At 35.5% G+C, this 18,295-nt stretch overlaps 1 long non-coding RNA gene across 2 annotated transcripts in view; it reads right to left on the minus strand.

Annotated features, from left to right (window-relative positions):
- The window catches only part of LOC309619788, a 41,926-nt gene continuing 23,631 nt past the window's right edge, over positions 1-18,295 (minus strand). For both annotated transcript variants that reach the window (XR_014239232.1, XR_014239233.1), the window contains exon 2: positions 1-18,295. This exon is cut by the window's right edge. This is a non-coding gene — a long non-coding RNA (uncharacterized lncRNA).

Raw genomic sequence — 18,295 nt, forward strand, 5'->3', positions numbered from 1 at the left:
TTTTCTGGTGGCATCTTTAGGATTCTCTATGTATAGTATCATGTCATCTGCAAACAGAGACAGTTTTACTTCTTCTTTTCCAATTTGTATTGCTTTTATTTCTTTTTCTTTTCTGATTGCCGTGGCTAGGACTTCCAAAACTATGTTGAATAATAGTGGTGAGAGTGGACATCCTTGTCTCGTTCCTGATCTTAGAGGAAATGCTTTCAGTTTTTCACCATTGAGAATGATGTTTGCTGTGGGTTTGTCATACATGGCCTTTATTATGTTGAGGTAGCTTCCCTCTATGCCCACTTTCTGGAGAGTTTTTTATCATAAATAGGTGTTGAATTTTGTCAAAAGCTATTTCTGCATCTATTGAGATGATCATATGGTTTTTCTTCTTCACTTTGTTAATGTGGTGTATCACATTGATTGATTTGTGTATATTGAAGAATCCTTGCATCCCTGGGATAAATCCCACTTGATCATGGTGTATGATCCTTTTAATGTGCTGTTGGATTCTGTTTGCTAGTATTTTGTTGAGGATTTTTGCATCTATATTCATCAGTGATATTGGTCTGTAATGTTCTTTTTTTGTAGTATCTTTGTCTGGTTTTGGTATCAGGGTGATGGTGGCCTCATAGAATGAGTTTGGGAGTATTTCTTCCTCTGAAATTGTTTGGAAGAGTTGAGAAGGATAGGTGTTAGCTCTTCTCTAAATGTTTGATAGAATTCACCTGTGAAGCCATCTGGTCCTGGACTTTTGTTTGTTGGAAGATTTTTAATCACAGTTTCAATTTCATTACTTGTGATTAGTCTGTTCATATTTTCTATTTCTTCTTGGTTCAGTCTTGGAAGGTTATATCTTTCCAAGAATTTGTCCATTTCTTACAGGTTGTCCATTTTATTGGCATAGAGTTGCTTATAGTAGTCACTTAGGATGCTGTGTATTTCTGCGGTGTCTGTTGTAACTTCCCCTTTTTCATTTCTAATTTTATTGATTTGAGTCCTCTCCCTTTTTTTCTTGATGAGTCTGGCTAATGGTTTATCAATTTTGTTTATCTTCTCAAAGAACCAGCTTTTAGTTTTATTGATCTTTGCTATTGTTTTCTTTGTTTCTATTTCATTTATTTCTGCTCTGATCTTTATGATTTCTTTCCTTCTGCTAACTTTGGGTTTTGTTTGTTCTTCTTTCTCTAGTTCCTTTAGGTGTAAGGTTAGATTGTTTATTTGAGATGTTTCTTGTTTCTTGAGGTAGGCTTGTATAGCTATAAACTTCCCTCTTAGAACTGCTTTTGCTGCATCCCATAGGTTTTGGATCATCGTGTGTTCATTGTCATTTGTCTCTAGGTATTTTTTGATTTCCTCTTTGATTTCTTCAGTGATCTCTTGGTTATTTAGTAATGTATGGTTTAGCCTCCATGTGTTTGTGTTTTTTACATTTTTTCCCCCTGTAATTCATTTCTAATCTCATAGCGTTGTGGTCAGAAAAGATGCTTGATATGATTTCAGTTTTCTTAAATTTACTGAGGCTTGATTTGTGAGCCGAAGTGTGATGTATCCTGGAGAATGTTCTGTGTGCACTTGAGAAGAAAGTGTAGTCTGCTGTTTTTGGATGGAATGTCCTATAAATATTAATTAAATCTACCTGGTCTATTGTGTCATTTAAAGCTTCTGTTTCTTTATTTATTTTCATTTTGGATGATCTGTCCATTGGTGTAAGTGAGGTGTTAAAGTCCCCCACTATTATTGTGTTACTGTTGATTTCCTCTTTTATAGCTGTTAGCAGTTGCCTTATGTATTGAGATGCTCCTATGTTGGGTGTATATATATTTATAATTGTTATATCTTCTTCTTGGATTGATCCCTTGATCATTATGTAGTGTCCTTCCTTGTCTCTTGTAACATTCTTTAAAGTCTATTTTATCTGATATGAGTATTGCTACTCCAGCTTTCTTTTGATTTCCATTTGCATGGAATATCTTTTTCCATCCCCTCACTTTCAGTCTGTATGTGTCCCTAGGTCTGAAGTGGGTCTCTTGTAGACAGCATATAGATGGGTCTTGTTTTTGTATCCATTCAGCAGCCTGTGTCTTTTGTTTGGCACATTTAATCCATTCACGTTTAAGGTAATTATCGATATGTATGTTCCTATGACCATTTTCTTAATTGTTATGGGTTTGTTTTTGTAGGTCCTTTTCTTCTCTTGTGTTTCCCACTTAGAGAAGTTCCTTTAGCATTTGTTGTAGAGCTGGTTTGGTGGTGCTGAATTCTCTTAGCTTTTGCTTGTCTGTAAAGCTTTTGATTTCTCCTTCGAATCTGGATGAGATCCTTGCTGGGTAGAGTAATCTTGATTGTAGGTTCTTCCCTTTCATCACTTTAAGTATATCATGCCTCTCCCTTCTGGCTTGTGAGTTTCTGCTGAGAAATCAGCTGTTAACCTTATGGGAGTTCCCTTGTATGTTATTTGTCATTTTTCCCTTGCTGCTTTCAATAATTTTTCTTTGTCTTTAATATTTGCCAATTTGATTACTATGTGTCTCAGCATGTTTCTCCTTGGGTTTATCCTGTATGCATCTCTCTGCACTTCCTGGACTTTGGTGGCTATTTCCTTTCCCATGTTAGGGAAGTTTTCGACTATAATCTCTTCAAATACTTTCTTTGGTGCTTTCTCTCTCTCTTCTCCTTCTGGGACCCCTATAATGCGAATGTTGTTGCATTTAATGTTGTCCCAGAGGTCTCTTAGGCTGTCTTCATTTCTTTTCATTCTTTTTTCTTTATTCTGTTCAGCAGGAGTGAATTCCACCATTCTGTCTTCCAGGTGACTTATCCGTTCTTCTGCCTCAGTTATTCTGCTATTGATTCCTTCTAGTGTAGTTTTCATTTCAGTTATTGTATTGTTCATCTCTGTTTGTTTGTTCTTTAATTCTTCTAGGTGTTTGTTCTTTAATTCTTCTAAGTGTTTGTTCTTTAAGTCGTCTAGGTCTTTTTTAAACATTTCTTGCATCTTCTCGATCTTTGCCTCCATTCTTTCTCCGAGGTCCTGGATCATCTTCACTATCATTATTCTGAATTCTTTTTCTGGAAGGTTGCCTATCTCCATTTCATTTAGTTGTTTTTCTGGGGTTTTATCTTGTTCCTTCATCTGGTACATAGCCCTCTGCCTTTTCATCTTGTCTATCTTTCTGTGAATGTGGTTTTTGTTCCACAGACTGCAGGTTCATAGTTCTTCTTGCTTCTGCTGTCTGCCCTCTGGTCTAGCTCTTTCAAATATCAGTGTGGATTTAGAAAAGGACTCGGGGTAGGCTCCTACAGTTACTGTCATCTCAGCTCCCTTTTCTGGTTGCTGATTTCTTCCATCTCTAACTAAGAGATAGGACCAGAGTTGAGAATTACAAACTCCACGGTAACACACTGAATTCAGAAGGTAGGTGCTGGTTGAATTTAATAGAATGGAGTGTCATTGCAGTAAATCTCCCTTGGGACAAAGAAAGAAAGTGGTTGCCTTGAGAAGAGAGAGGTGTCTGCTCTTTGAGGCATGTCCTATGTGTTTGTGATTCTGCTGTTTATAAAGAAGCCAAGATGTTGGCAGAAAGAACTGATGGTGTCTCTGCTCGGCTGCATTCGGTGAAAATGAATCTTCATGAAGAGGCTCCAAGTATATGACTCTTCTCGAATCTGCATAAAGAAGCTCCAAGTATATGAATCTTCTCTGGGGATGCCTGAAAACTTGTGCAGCATGCCAGAGGAATACAAAGCACTGACTTTTAAAAGCTAAACCTTTTTTAAAAAAATTCCCATTCTTTCATGCAAAATTAATAGTTTTTCTCACCTGATCATTTCATCCACAACAGGGAAAATTTGTTTTCTGTTAGAACATGAAAGCTAGTGAGAGCAGAGCACATTACAGAAATAAAGACACTGCACAGCGCCTGAGTAACAGTGAAAGGAACTCCCAGGCTGTTTATAAAACATCTTAAACTAGTTTTACCTCAGAGTCATAATTTCTGCAAAATGCATCCCTACTGGGTAGGGACTAATAAGCCTAAGGACATGTAATCATGTACACTGTTTAAAGAGCTGTGTAAACAGGTGTTCCATGGTGTTCTCACTAACTTATTTCCATCAACTTACTAAAATAGCTGTTGATCAAGGTAGTCTCCAGGTACTGAACTGATAAAGTAGAATTTCAGACAATAATTAGGTATGGTGAAAAGAAACCCTGAAGATTTAGTATTGCTTCATATATACTAAGTGCCTAATAAATGTTAAACATTGTTATTAAAGATGTTGTTGTTTTTTAATTAGAGGGGCCATCGGCACCGCAACTGAGGCCATCACTTCTCTCTTGGAGTTGGCTTTCTTCTGATTGTTCTCTGTAAAGAGGTGAAGTCTCCCTCCTTGGGCTGTCAGTGGCTGGATAGCACTATGCTCCCTTACTGTGTCCTTTTCACAGAAACGCTCTGGTGGGTGCCTCATATGAAGCTTTTCCTTCCTTTTTCTTCCTGAATCCTCTGGGATGGGTGGCTTGGGAAGAGGAAGCCATACAGGCACCATCCATGTGATTTAAACAAATTTTTAAAAAATGTTTTAAATAACAATGCCTAATGTCTCAAGACGAATTAAGGAGACATTTCTATCAGTGTTTTGTAAACTTAAACAGACCAAATAAATTGGATTAGTTTTGATTAATTGAATTAACCTTTAAGAGTTTGTAAATTTATGTTAACATTTGGCTAATTCACCTTTGGTCATGAGATGAACTTTGAAGAACTTCTCTGGACCGCTAAATTTTATGAGATAAGAATAAAAGTAGCACAACTTTCCCACTAGTTTATAAAAAAAAAAACCTCACCAACTATGTTCAAATTAATATATAAATTGTTATTATATTTAATTTTCTTATCTACTTAAAAGACAGTGGCGGGCTTCCCTGGTGGCGCAGTGGTTGGGAATCTGCCTGCCAATGCAGGGGACACGGGTTCAAGCCCTGGTCCGGGAAGATCCCACATGCTGCGGAGCAGCTGGGCCCGTGCGCCACAGCTACTGAGCCTGCGCTCTAGAGCCTGCGGGCCACAACTACTGAAACCTGTGTGCCTAGAGCCCATGCTCTGCAACAAGAGAAGCCACCGCAGTGAGAAGCCCGCACACTGCAACGAAGAGTAGCCCCTGCTACTAGAGAAAGCCCATGCACAGCAATGAAGACCCAATGCAGCCAAAAAATAAATAAGTAAATAAATTAAAAAAAAAAAAAAAGACAGTGGCTTTCCATGATGAGCCAAACAGGAAACATATGGCTGAGAAATAGCTATTTTTAAAATCAGGTTTGCCTTTCTTTAAGTTTTTAAGATTATAGCTGCTTTCCCCTTTCCTTGGTAATTAAATCTGAGTCCAAAGTAGAGTTATAATTTGGTGAATAATTTTCTAATTTATAAAAGTTCAATATTATTCTTAAAATTTTATATGAAAATTGTCTTATAAGGTGACTGTGAGACTTTGGTTGCTTGTAACAGTACCAGTTTGCTTGAAGCATTCTGGTTTATGCCTCTTGTCTAGGTGTATCGTTAATAGCACTCTCTTCACTTTCAAAAGTGTCCTGGTTTGGACAATAAAATTTATAGTCACCATATTTATCCGTCACTGGTAGATAAAACTCTAAACCAGTATCCACACCAACAATCACATCAACAACAGTATTTATAGAGTAGCAAAGAGGGAACTATTTTAAGCTCGACCATAAATGAAGAATAGCTTTAAGGTCAGTCAGAGGAGGATAATGAAAGATCAGTTTATCTGCTTTGGGTGATGTGAGTTATGGGGAGTAAGCAATAGGTTGGATTACTGGGATCCAACCATGAATCTGAACTCTTTGAAAGCCATGGAGGGTCTGGGTTGGTACAGTAAAAAAATGGGGAGTTATTGAAGCTTTATGAGCAGATATGTGATAGATTAAAAACCACTATAAGAAAGTTAGTATAGCAACAGCATGTGAAAAAGGTTGGAATAGTAAATGATATCATTCCTAGACCATAACTACTGAAAAGGGAGCCTAGTAGGTACTCTAAAAGGCAGACTTAAAGCAATAAGCAAGCAAAATAGCTGGTATATCACCCAAAGGAGTCATCATTCTAAAAAGGAATGGTAAGAGGTATATAATAGTTACAAAAACAGTAATATGGAACCTGAGTAGAAATGAGATTGAAATGGGGAGCTTGGATAACCTGGTAATTCCCTAAGCCTACTAGTATATAGCTTCAGTGGTCTTTTTCATGGTTCTTGTGGTTAAAGATAAGGTTGTGTCTTGAGGATTTAGCTCAGGATCTAAATAAGTGATCCCTCCCCTTATCACTAGTTATTATATAAGGCCATATTTGAGACATATTGGTGTTTAAGCATTAAAAGAGTTGTGAATACTTTAAGGTTGAAATCAAATGGAATTTTACTTCATAAGGGGGTTAAAACAGCTATAGAATTAAGAAAGATGTAAATAAAATCATGGATATCTAGATGGAATTTTTGAAGTTTCATTTAGTATGCTCAGGAGACAACTTAATCTTTTGAGTTCAACATCATGGAAAACCATAATGACACTCTCCGACAAATAATACTATGATGTTTGACAGAGACAGTATACACAGATCAATATTACTTTGTCCTCACTCAGGATTTATTTCTTATATTAAGAAATTGTCTGCTACTTGTGTAAGGTGTCAAAAACCAGGGAAGACAAGGATGATCTAACTATACATACCAAATATAAGTTTCCCAGATAATCCTTCATCTATTTTAAATTGGTAAGTGCTTCAATTTTCATAATCCACCAATATCTCTATCACTTATTTTCTTTCTTCTTTAAGTATCTCATCTTTTATCTTTACTAGCTTAGAGCTAAGCAGTAGTAAACCTTTTGGAAAGTGGACTCAAAGAATATACTGGAGGGCAAAGAATGAATTACCTACTTCCATATGGTTTATATAAACCTCTTAAAAATCTCAGCTGACATTTCAGGAACTTGTTATGTATGCAGGCAGAAATGGTGAGGGACAAATACATCAGAGTTACTGAAGGATAATGTCTCTAATGTGGACAGCAGATCTTACTTAATGTATGGCTTTGCAGTTGTAAATCATGAATGAGTTCACTATTTTTTATAATAGTAATAATAGTCTTGGTTAAGCACTGAACCAATACTTATTAATAATCAGTGATCAGACTTCATATAGCTTTTATAATATGTTTAAAGAATCAAAAGAAATCATGTCTATAGGATTAAAGGTAAGTATGATAACAATGTCTCAACTAGGAAAGAATATCAACAAAGCGATAGAAATTATTTAAAAATAGAGATTTTGGATTTGAAAAGTGCAATCATTGAAATGGAAAGTTCACTAGAGGAGCTCAGCAGCTTATGTGAAATGCCAAAAGAAAGAGAGAACTTGAAGATAGTTCAGTTGAAATTATCTAGTCTGAGGAACAGAAAGAAAGAAGAATGAAGAAAAATAAACATCTTCAGACACCTGTGGGACTCCATCAAGCATACCAAAATGGGCATAATGGATGTTCCAGAAGAAGAGAGAAAAAATGTCAAAAAAAAAGTGATTCATCATGTGTAAGGGATCTTCAGTAAGATTAAATGCTGTCTTCTCATCAGAAACCATGGGGGATAGAAAACAATAGGATGGCATATTTAAAATGCTGAAAGAAAAAAAAGTCAACCAAGACTTCTATATTGAGCAAAATAATCTTTAAAAAATGGAGAATTAAAGAGATTCCCAGATCAATAAAAACTGAAGAGAATTCATTGATAGCAAACTTGTCTGACAAAAAATTAAATAGGCAGTACTTCAGTTTGAAATGAAAGGACACTAGATAGGAACCTGATTTCACACAAAGAAATATTGATCAATAAAAACTGAGAGAAAATTCAACTTAATAAAATCAGGAATGAAGGAGGGAACATCATCACCAACCTTACAGAAATAAAAATGATTATAAGAGAATACTGTAAAAAACTCTGTGCCAACATATTATGTAACTTGGAGAAAATGAACAAATTCCTATGACTACTGAAACTAACTCAAGAAGAAATGAAAAATCTAAATAGATACACAACAAGTAAAATGATTTAGTTAGTAATATTAAAACTTGTCACGAAGAAAAGCTCAGCCCCAGATGGCTTCAATGAAGTCTACAAAACATTTAAAAAAGAATTAATACCCAAACCAAACTCTTCTTAAAAAAAAAAAAAAGAGAGAGAGAGGAGGGAACCTTTCCTAACTAATTCTCTGAGACCAGGTTTATTGTGATACGCTAAAACTAGATAAAAGTTATGAGTAAAGAAAACTACGGACCTTTTGAATATAGATGAAAAAACTAATACAAAATACTAGCAAACCAAATCTGGCACAATAAAATGGATTTTACACCATGATCAAAGGGACTTTATCCCAGGAATGCTCAGCTGGTTTAACTTTCGAAAATCAGTAGTAATACATCATATTAATAGAATAAATGACAAAAGCTGCAGAAAAAAATTTTTGACAAAAGCCAAAACCCTTTCATGATAAAAACCACTCAACAAACTAGGAATAAATGGGAGCTTTCTTAATTTGATAAAGGGCATCTATGAAAAATACACAGCTACCACCATACCTAATAGTGAATGATTGGATGCTTTTCCACTCCAAGAGCAGGCGAAGACAAGGCTATCTACTCTTGCCACCTCTATGCAACATTGTATTGGAAGTTTTACCCAGGGCAATAGGCAAGGGGTCAGGTCGGGGTCGGGGGTGGGGGTGAGGGGAACAAAAAGAAAGAAAAGGTATCAGATTTTAAGAAGTAAAACTATCTGTATTTGCAGATGACATCTTGTATATAGAAAACCCTAAGGAATTCACTAAAAAGCTATTAGAACTAATATATGAAGATAGCAATGTTGCAAGATACAGCATTGAAATAATAAATAAATTGTATTTCTATACACTAGCAATGAACAATCTGAAAATGAAACAATTAAAACAATTCTATTTATATTAGCATCAAAAAGGAGAAAATACTTAGGAATAAATTTAACAAAGGGTTGTAAGACTTGCACACTGAAAACTACAGAACATTGTTGAAAAAATTAAAGAAAACCTAAATAAATAGAAGGACATTCCAAGTTTATGGATTAAAGACGTAATATTATTTTAGATGAACATACACCCCAAATTAATCTACAGATTCAATGCAAACGCTGTCAAAATCCCATCTGGCTTTTTTGCAGAAATTGAGAAACGATCTTCAAATTCATATGGAAATGCAAGGGACTCAGATGGCCTAAACAATATTTAAAAAGAAGAAAAAGATTTGATTACTTACATTTTCTGATTTTGAAACTTACTACCAACTACATTATCTAAGATAGTATGGTGCTGGCATAAAGGAATAGTTGAATAGAATAGAATTGAGAGTGCAGAAATAATTTACATTCGTGGTGCATTGATTTTTGACAAGGGTTCTAAGATGCTTCAATTGGGGAAGAGTAATCTTTTCAACAAATGGTGCTGGAGCAACTAGATATCAACATGCAAATGAATAAAATTGCACCACTAACTCACACCATACAAAAAAGAAAAAAAAAATCAGAGACCTAAATGTAAGAGCTAAATCCATGAAACTCTTAGAAAAAGGCAGAGAAGTAATTTTTTTTTTTTTTGACTGTGAGTTACAACTGTTTCCTAGATACAACACCAAAAGCACAGGCAAGAAAAGAAAGATTACGTAATTGGACATTAATTTGGCACTTGGTAATTTGGTAAGTAGGTAAACTGGACAAATAATTCAATTTAAAAATGAGCAAAAGATTTAGTAGATATTTTTTCATAAAAGGAATACAAATCACAAGTAAGCACATGAAAAGATGCTTGATCATTAGTCATTTAGGGAAATGCAAATTAAAATTTTAATGAGATACTTCATATGTAGTAGGATAGCTCTAGCTAAAAAGTTATACAGTAAAAAATGTTGATGAGGCTATGGAGAAATTGAAATCTTCATATACTGCAGATGGGAATGCAAAATGGTGCATCTACTTTGAAAAGCAGTTTAACAGTTTTTCAAAATATTAAGCACAGAGTTATCATATGATCCAGCAATTCTACTCCTAGGTATCTACACACGAGAAATAAAAACATATATCCACATAAAGACTCGTACGTGAATATTGATAGCATCATTATTCATAATAGTCAGAAAGTGGAAATAAATTGTCTATTAACTGATGAATGGATAAGTAAAATGTGATATATCCATGCAGTGAAATATTATTTGTCAATATAAAAAGAATAAAATATTTATATATCCTATAATATGTATGAATCTTGAAAACAATATACTAAGGGAAAGAAACCAGAAATGAAAGACCGCATGTTGTGTGTGTGATTTCATTTATATGAAATGTTCAGAATGGGCAAATTTATAGAGACAGAAATTATATTAGTGGTTGCCTAGGTGGAGAGTAGAGAATTGGGGAAAGTAGAGATGACTGGTAATGTGCATGGGTCTTTTTATGGAGTGATAAAAATGTTCTAAAGTGATTGTGGTGATGGTTGTACAACTTTTTGAATATATTAAAAGCCGCTGAATTGTTTGTCTCTCTAGAGCTGCCAAGTAATGAGGTTCCAAACCCAGGGACAGGGACTTGGGGACACAAACCACTGGTGGTACTAAAGAAAAACTAGGCTACCATTTCCTCTGAGAGATATGGCCAAGTTGAAGTTGAACATTGGCCAGAGAAAAACATGAATCCTACCTGTGTAGACATCTCAATATGAACAAAGGCCATCAGCATCAGAATCAGACAAAACCAGAGAGCTTTAAATGGGTGAATGATATGGTGTGTGAAGTATATCAAGTATTCACTTTTGTTTAGAAAAGTATACTGACCTTTGGTTTTCAAAGCTTTTTCTTGGTTTTTAAGCCTGAGGCATTGCTGCTCTTCTTGAATATAGAGCATTTGAAAGGTAGCGATGAAGTTGGTTTAGAAAAGACTAGAAGGTATAAAATTAGAATATCCAGTATTCTTGATTCTCATATTATTGGGGTATAAAACAAAATTGATTTTTCCATGTTTTCCAACGTTCCATATTAAATGCCTTCTTCCCTTCATACTCATGCACAAGTTAAAATTCACCTCTTGCAACTAGAGCTTTGATCTTGTCTCTCTGTGAATGTGTGTGTGTGTGTGTGTGTGTGTAGCTGGAGGCTGGTTATGGTCTGGCTTTGAGATACCTCCAACCCTGCTCCTTTCTTTTCAGGGCTAGCTCCTTTGATGTCGGAGCAGGGACAGGAAAGAGAAAAGATACTGAAATCAAAAGATATTTTTAAATAATGGGTGCATGGCAATGCAGAGTAGCTAACCTTTAAGCTCTGGTTTAGTGTAGTCTTTTTTTCTGATGCTGATGGCTTTTGTTGATATTGAGTTGTCTACACAGGTGGCATTCATGTTTTTCCCTGGCCATTGCTCAACTTTAACTTGGCCCCTATTCTCACTAAGGAAAGGGTAGCCTAGTTTTCTTTTGGCATCATCAGTGATTCATGTTCCCAAGTCCCTGTCCTTGGGTTTGGGTTCTCTTTACCAGGCAGCACTAGAGTAACTTATCCTTTAGCATCCTTTTGCTTTCATATGGTGCCATGGAACTGTTAATTATCTTTTCCAGGTACTCACAGTGCCATGGGGAACTGTGATGGAAAATGACCCCATCTTTTTCTTTCCTGTATGTTCTAACACGTCCCCTTCAAATCCTGTTGGCTTATTCTCTGGCTGAGAGATGAACACTCATCTTAATGTTCACATATGCTCCCAACTTCACAGTGCAGATGCCAAGCTCTTATGTAGGCTCTCTCATCCAGCTCTACCTTTGGGTGGCTGGATAAAATCAGGAATGAAGGAGGGAACATCATTACCAACCTTACAGAAATAAAAATGATTATAAGAGAATACTGTAAACAACTCTGTGCCAACATATTATGTAACTTGGAGAAAATGAACAAATTCCTATGACTACTGAAACTAACTCAAGAAGAAATGAAAAATCTAAATAGATACACAACAAGTAAAATGATTTAGTTGGTAATTTTAAAACTTGTCATGAAGAAAAGCTCAGCCCCAGATGGCTTCAATGAAGTCTACAAAACTTCATATAGTTTTCAAAACTACAAATAGTTGGACCTGCAGCTTCTCCAGCTGTGTAAGTATAAAGCCAAAGAATGATATCCCAAATTTCTACTCTTGCACACTCCATCAATATCAAGCCTCTCCTCCCTTACTAAGAATTAGAATGCTACTCTCCCAAGGAGAATAATACACATAGTCACCCATGTTAAGACTTGAAACCGTAAAATTCCTAGGACAAACATAAGCAGTAACATCAGTCTTAGCAATGTTTTTGTGATTCTGACTCCAAAGGTAAGGGAAACAAAAGCAAAAATAAACAAATGAGACTACATCCAACTAAAAAGCTTCTGCACAGTGAAGCAAACTATCTCAAAATGAAAAAGCAGCCTACTGAATGGAAGAAGATATTTGCAAATCATATATCTGATAAGCGGTTAATATCCAAAATATATAAAGAACTCGTACAAACAACTCAACAACAAGAAAACAAACAATGTGTGTAAAAACTGGGCAGAGGAGCTGAATAGACATTTTTCCAAAGAAGACATACAGATGGCCAACAGGTACATGAAAAGATGCTCCGCATCACTAATCATCAGGGAAATGCAAATGAAAACCACAAGATCACCTCACACCTGTTACAATGGTTATTATCGAAAAGACAAGAAATAGAAAATGTTGTAGAGAATGTGGAGAAAAGGGAAGCCTTGTGCACTGTTGGTGGGAATGTAAATTGGTGCAGCCACTATGGAAAACATTATGGAGTTTCATTCTTAAGAAATTAAGAATGGAACTATCATATGATCCAGTTATTCCCCTTTTGGGTATTTATCCAAAGAACATGAAAACATTAATTCAAAAACATATGTGCATCCCTATTTTCATTGCTGCATTATTTACAATAGCCAAGATACAGAAACAACCTCAGTGTCTATCAATGGATAAGTAGATAAAGAAGATGTGGTATATATGCACAATGAAATACTACTCAGTCATAAAAAATAAAATGAAATCTTGCCTTTTGCAACATGGTTGGACCTAGAGGATATTATGCTTAGAGAAATAAGTCAGAGTGAGAAAAACAAATACCTTATTATTTTACTTATATGTGGAATCCAAAAAATAAAACAAAGGAACAGACACAAAACAGGACAGACTCATAGATACAGAGAACAAACTGGTAGTTGCCAGAGAGGAGGGGATGGGGGAATGAGTGGAATAGGTAAGGGAGATCAAGAGGTACAAATTTCCAGTTACAAAATAAATGAGTCATGGGGATGAAATGTACAGCATGAGGTATAATAGTCAATTATATGGTAATATACTGGTATGGTGACATAATGACTAGACACATTATGGTGATCATTTTGTAATGTATAGAAATATCTAATCACTGGAACTGATTTAGTGTTGTAGGTCAATTATACTTCAATCAAAACACCAACAAGTAGTTATGAGGGTTATTTCTGATTTCTTTTATCTGTTTTAGTTCCAGGTCAACAATCAGTTCTCGTATTCTTATATTATATTGTAAATCTTTTTATGTCTTACCTTCCCAACTATTTATGAGCTTTTTGAGGGCCCATGTATTATGCTTCCTTGGAGCTCCTGCAGTGCTATGCACATAGTAGGTGCTCAGTATACATTTTTTTCTTAATGTCCTTTTTTTCTTACATGTGAATTCAAAGTATGGTACCAATTCCTATTGTATGATTCTCAAAACATTTTGTACTATTAAAAAAGAAATAATAATTCTTCAGACTATTAAAATACTGATATTAGAATATGGCATCTGCCATAAGACCCATATTGGCTTCAGTCTGTTATGTGAACTTTCGCATGCTCATTAGACACTTGAATTTAGTTTATGTGGATGAGATTAAACAGATTAACCACTTGTATGGGAATGTAGCTACTGAAAAATCCCCTTTGGCCCAAACTCGATGTACAATACTGTAAGAGTAACAGAGATGGCCAAGAGGATGATGAAAAATCACTGAGTCACTGCAAGTAATTTAATTATAAATGGAGTTTTTATTAGTAGTGTTCATGTGTGCTACCTCAGCTAACCTGACAATAAAGGTTTCACAGGCTACAATGACATCTGGAACCAAATCACATGTAGGAATTATGCAGCAGCAATAAAAGCCACTTAATTAGCATTGCAAAGAGTGTTCCAGCATTTATGAGATGTCTGCAAATTTGCATACAGATACATAATTACATAATTTGCAGCTGTTGTGTTTGTTTCATAAGACCTTGCCACTTTATTAGCAGAATATGTAAATCAGTAATTAATTCTCTTTATCTTTTTCATTCTCAGCCCTCTAAAGATGTGTGGTAAATCATGGTGATTTGGTGCAACTCTTTTACATGGACTTCATTACCTTGTCTTAGATTGGTTTTAGAACAAAAACATATCCCGTGACTTATTTAGCAAGAGGGTATTTTGAATGATTTGTAAATACCATTTGTTAATGAATGAATATCATTTATTAGCTAACTTTGCCTTTCCATATTCGTCTTTGAAGTCCTTTACTTGCTCTGTCACTCTAGAAATATGGCCTATTTATGTCATGCTAGTTTAAAGAGGTTAATTATATATTTGCTGTTATCTGTATCTTTCAGATAGTGGTAACTATCTCATATTCTAAATTAATGCAGTCCACTGAAATAGAAGAATCTAATAAAAATGGAATAGCATCTAGTAAGAGTTTTAGATACAGAAAGCTGAGCAGATCTCGCAGTTAAACACAGAATAGAAAAGAGGTGCACTCAATTTATTGTCAATCTTTCTGAAGGAAAGCCTAGTTGAACTAATTTAATAAATTGTGTTAGTACAATTTCATGTCGTAGAAGCATAAATTTTTATACTTCAGATCTAGAAATTGTGAAGAAAAAAAAGTCCCACCATGGCTTTGTGATTTATTATAAACTAATCAGATTAAAAAATATGCAGTTGAGTGTGCTGTGATGGCTTGAGATGGTCTAAGCTTAGGTGTAGTAAGTACAAGATACCTCAGAGAAGTCTAAGGTATCCTTTGATAGGCAGGGGACTTCTGTCTTACATCCTTGGGTACTGCAGCAAAAATTATTTCAGGACATCAGATTAGGTGTAGAAATAAATAGTAGTCTTTGAGGAAAACTGCCTGGATAGGATGAGATTTCAAGATATAGACTCCGTTATTCATTCATCCATTTATCTGTTTATTTAACATTTGTTGAAATAGGTGTTAAGGAAGAGAAGTCTTAAGCTAGGTTATAAAACTGGGGGCTAAGGATAAGGAAGACTAATGTGTTAAGTCTGACCATAAATCTCACAAGTTAATATTCTTGGTCACTGTCAAATATGTTTTCTAAATGCCCATCTTTATGGAGTGCTGGGCTGGCTATAGTTCAATTTTTTTTTTTTTTTTAAGATTTACTTATTTTATTGATTGATTGATTGATTGATTGCTATGTTGTGTCTTCGTTTCTGTGCTAGGGCTTTCTCTAGTTACGGCGAGCGGGGGCCACTCTTCGTCGCGGTGCGCGGGACTCTCACTATCGCGGCCTCTCTTGTTGCGGAGCACAGGCTCCAGAAGCGCAGGCTCAGTAGTTGTGGCTCACGGGCCTAGTTGCTCCGCGGCATGTGGGATCTTCCCAAACCAGGGCTCGAACCCGTGTCCCCTGCATTAGCAGGCAGATTCTTAACCACTGCGCCACCAGGGAAGCCTATAGTCAATTTTAAAAAAATAAAATTCCTAGCTTTATAGGAATTTTAATCAAAGGTAAAACCCATGTGCAAAAAAATAGATTGTTAAATTAAATATAAATATATGAAACTCTGATTATATATATATTTTGTGGCTTATGGGGGGGTTCGTATTTAAACGGAGTTAAGGGAAGAAAAATCCCCATATCCTTGGATATTAGGTTTCTTAAAGTTCCTTATACACTTACCCTTGTAGAAAAGGTAATTATATGGTAAGTTCCAAGAACTCCCTGTGTTCTAGATAGAGCCTCTATGCTCATAATGGTACTGCTCAGGCCAGCTTCTACCCATCAGCTCTACATGGGATGGAGATTGGTACCATAGTGCTCGAGTCTTGTTAACTGTGGGATAGAAATTACATAGTAACATGAAAAGATGAAATATTGTCTACAAATGAATTTTGTATAAACAGGGATCTCATAAATGGAAAGAGTTTTTTTTTTTTTTTGGTGGTTCCTTTTATTCTCCCTGTATAGGATATTTTTATTCTTTTACAGATTCTTTAGCCACGATAGTGAACACCTGGTTGTTTAAAACTACCTGCGTGAGAAATATATAATTTGGTTGATAACAGAGAAGATAAAATAGAAAGGGTTCTGCCTTAGGCTTGCCTTAAGTTTTTGATCACTAGAATCTTTAGTAACCCTCAAACTCAGTAACATCTATCGGAAGAAAGATCTAATTCCGGTCACTTGATCTGGTAGCACAGTCTACATTCTGAAGATGGTTCACTAGTTCTAGTAGCATTGCTATGACAGTACTTTCATAGTGACTCTTCTTTGAAGAGGAAAAGGTGACCGACCACACATAGTAATGATGAAACTTCTCCATAAGTGTATGTGCTTGTGTGATTAGCTCTTCTCCTTTCTTTCTGAATTTACCTGGAGATAATTTTTAGACTTTCGCAAATGTTGTAGAATTGCACACAAAACTAGTCACAAAAAATCATCAGTTCTTTTTCTCAAGTGTTGAACCTTGGAATTTTTCATAGAACTGGCTGTGACAGTTTCAAGGCTGTTGCATCCAAGGCAGGTCAGCATGCTTTTCTCATCTGCCCTCTTTCTAGATTCTCATGGATTCACCTTCAGAAATGAAATATGGGTTATCTCAGTTTCTCCCCCATTCCCATTGTGCCAACTTTGTTCTTTAGGTTTTTCTTACTATGTTCGTAGAAAAGCTGAATGATTATTACTAGTAGGTCTGATACGCAGGCAAGAGGCTGAAATAAGGAGGCAGCTCAGAATTTTTCTTGGCCAGAGGCTCCTGGGTCTGCCTTGGCACCATCTATTCCAGAGGCTGAAGACTTGCCCTCTAGTGCCTTTATGTGTGCATGGGTCACATCTTTCTCTGCACTTGTTTGAACTAGGTAAAATGATTGATCTGGTCTGTAGCTTTAAAGATGTTTATAAACTTACAAACTACTGTTCTTTCTTCTTAAATATCAGAAATGGTAATAAAGATAATAAACGTTTTTCTAATAGTAAGGTGAAAAAAATAAAGAACTGTTTAAAGGATAATTTGGCAATTTTCAGCTTAAGCAATAAAAATGAATTAAAATTATGCATTAAATTATACAAATTATTATAATGTTAATTAACAATTTCCACTCTAGCCTTAATCAGATGACTAAGTGGTTATTTCCTGAGTACAACAATGTTCCCTAGAAAGAGGTGGAAAGTATTCCGTTTATGCCAGTGCAGTTACTAAATTCTTTCTTTTCACCTATTACAGAGGAAACTGTTCTTGAATTTTATGGCTTCTATTAAGTAACTCACTGAAAAAATCAGGTCCAAAACTTATAAAGTTGGGTTTGCCCCAAGGAAACAAATATATTATTAATTCATTTGATTTTGTAATAGCAAAATAGCGTATCAATAAGCTCTGATAATATGATCTTTATAGTATTTCAGAGAGATCTTATTTTTATGTTTACTCTCTGACACTTTCATTGGAAGTAGTAAAAAGAACCTATAGCTTACGAAAAAATAAAGTCTTAAAAACTTACCATGGCACTAAAAAATAACCAATTTCCACGTTAAGATGGGTATTATGGAGAAGAAAAAAGCGTATCTGTTAGAGTTCTATCCAAAAACCAGAAGTCACTTCAAGTTTTTTAAACAGGATGGTATTTAATTCAGGGAATTAAATGCTTTCAAACTTTATGAAGTGCTGGGAAAGTGAAGGTGAGGGCAATCTATATGAACTCTTAGATGCACTGTTAGCTTTTAGAGAATCAAGGGGTCACAGACCCAGGGAAGAAATGCCGACAATCATATTTTTCTCCAACATTTAGGAAGGTGATTTTCAGGAGCACACTTGGAGGCCACCAGAAAAACCTCATATTTGCCACATGCCTGCATGTTTGCCTGCCATGTCCAAAGACAAGTTCAAATGGCCTCTGC

This window comes from Balaenoptera borealis, assembly GCF_965194805.1.
Source record: "Balaenoptera borealis genome assembly, chromosome: 21".
In the NCBI taxonomy this organism is placed as follows: Eukaryota; Metazoa; Chordata; class Mammalia; order Artiodactyla; family Balaenopteridae; genus Balaenoptera; species Balaenoptera borealis.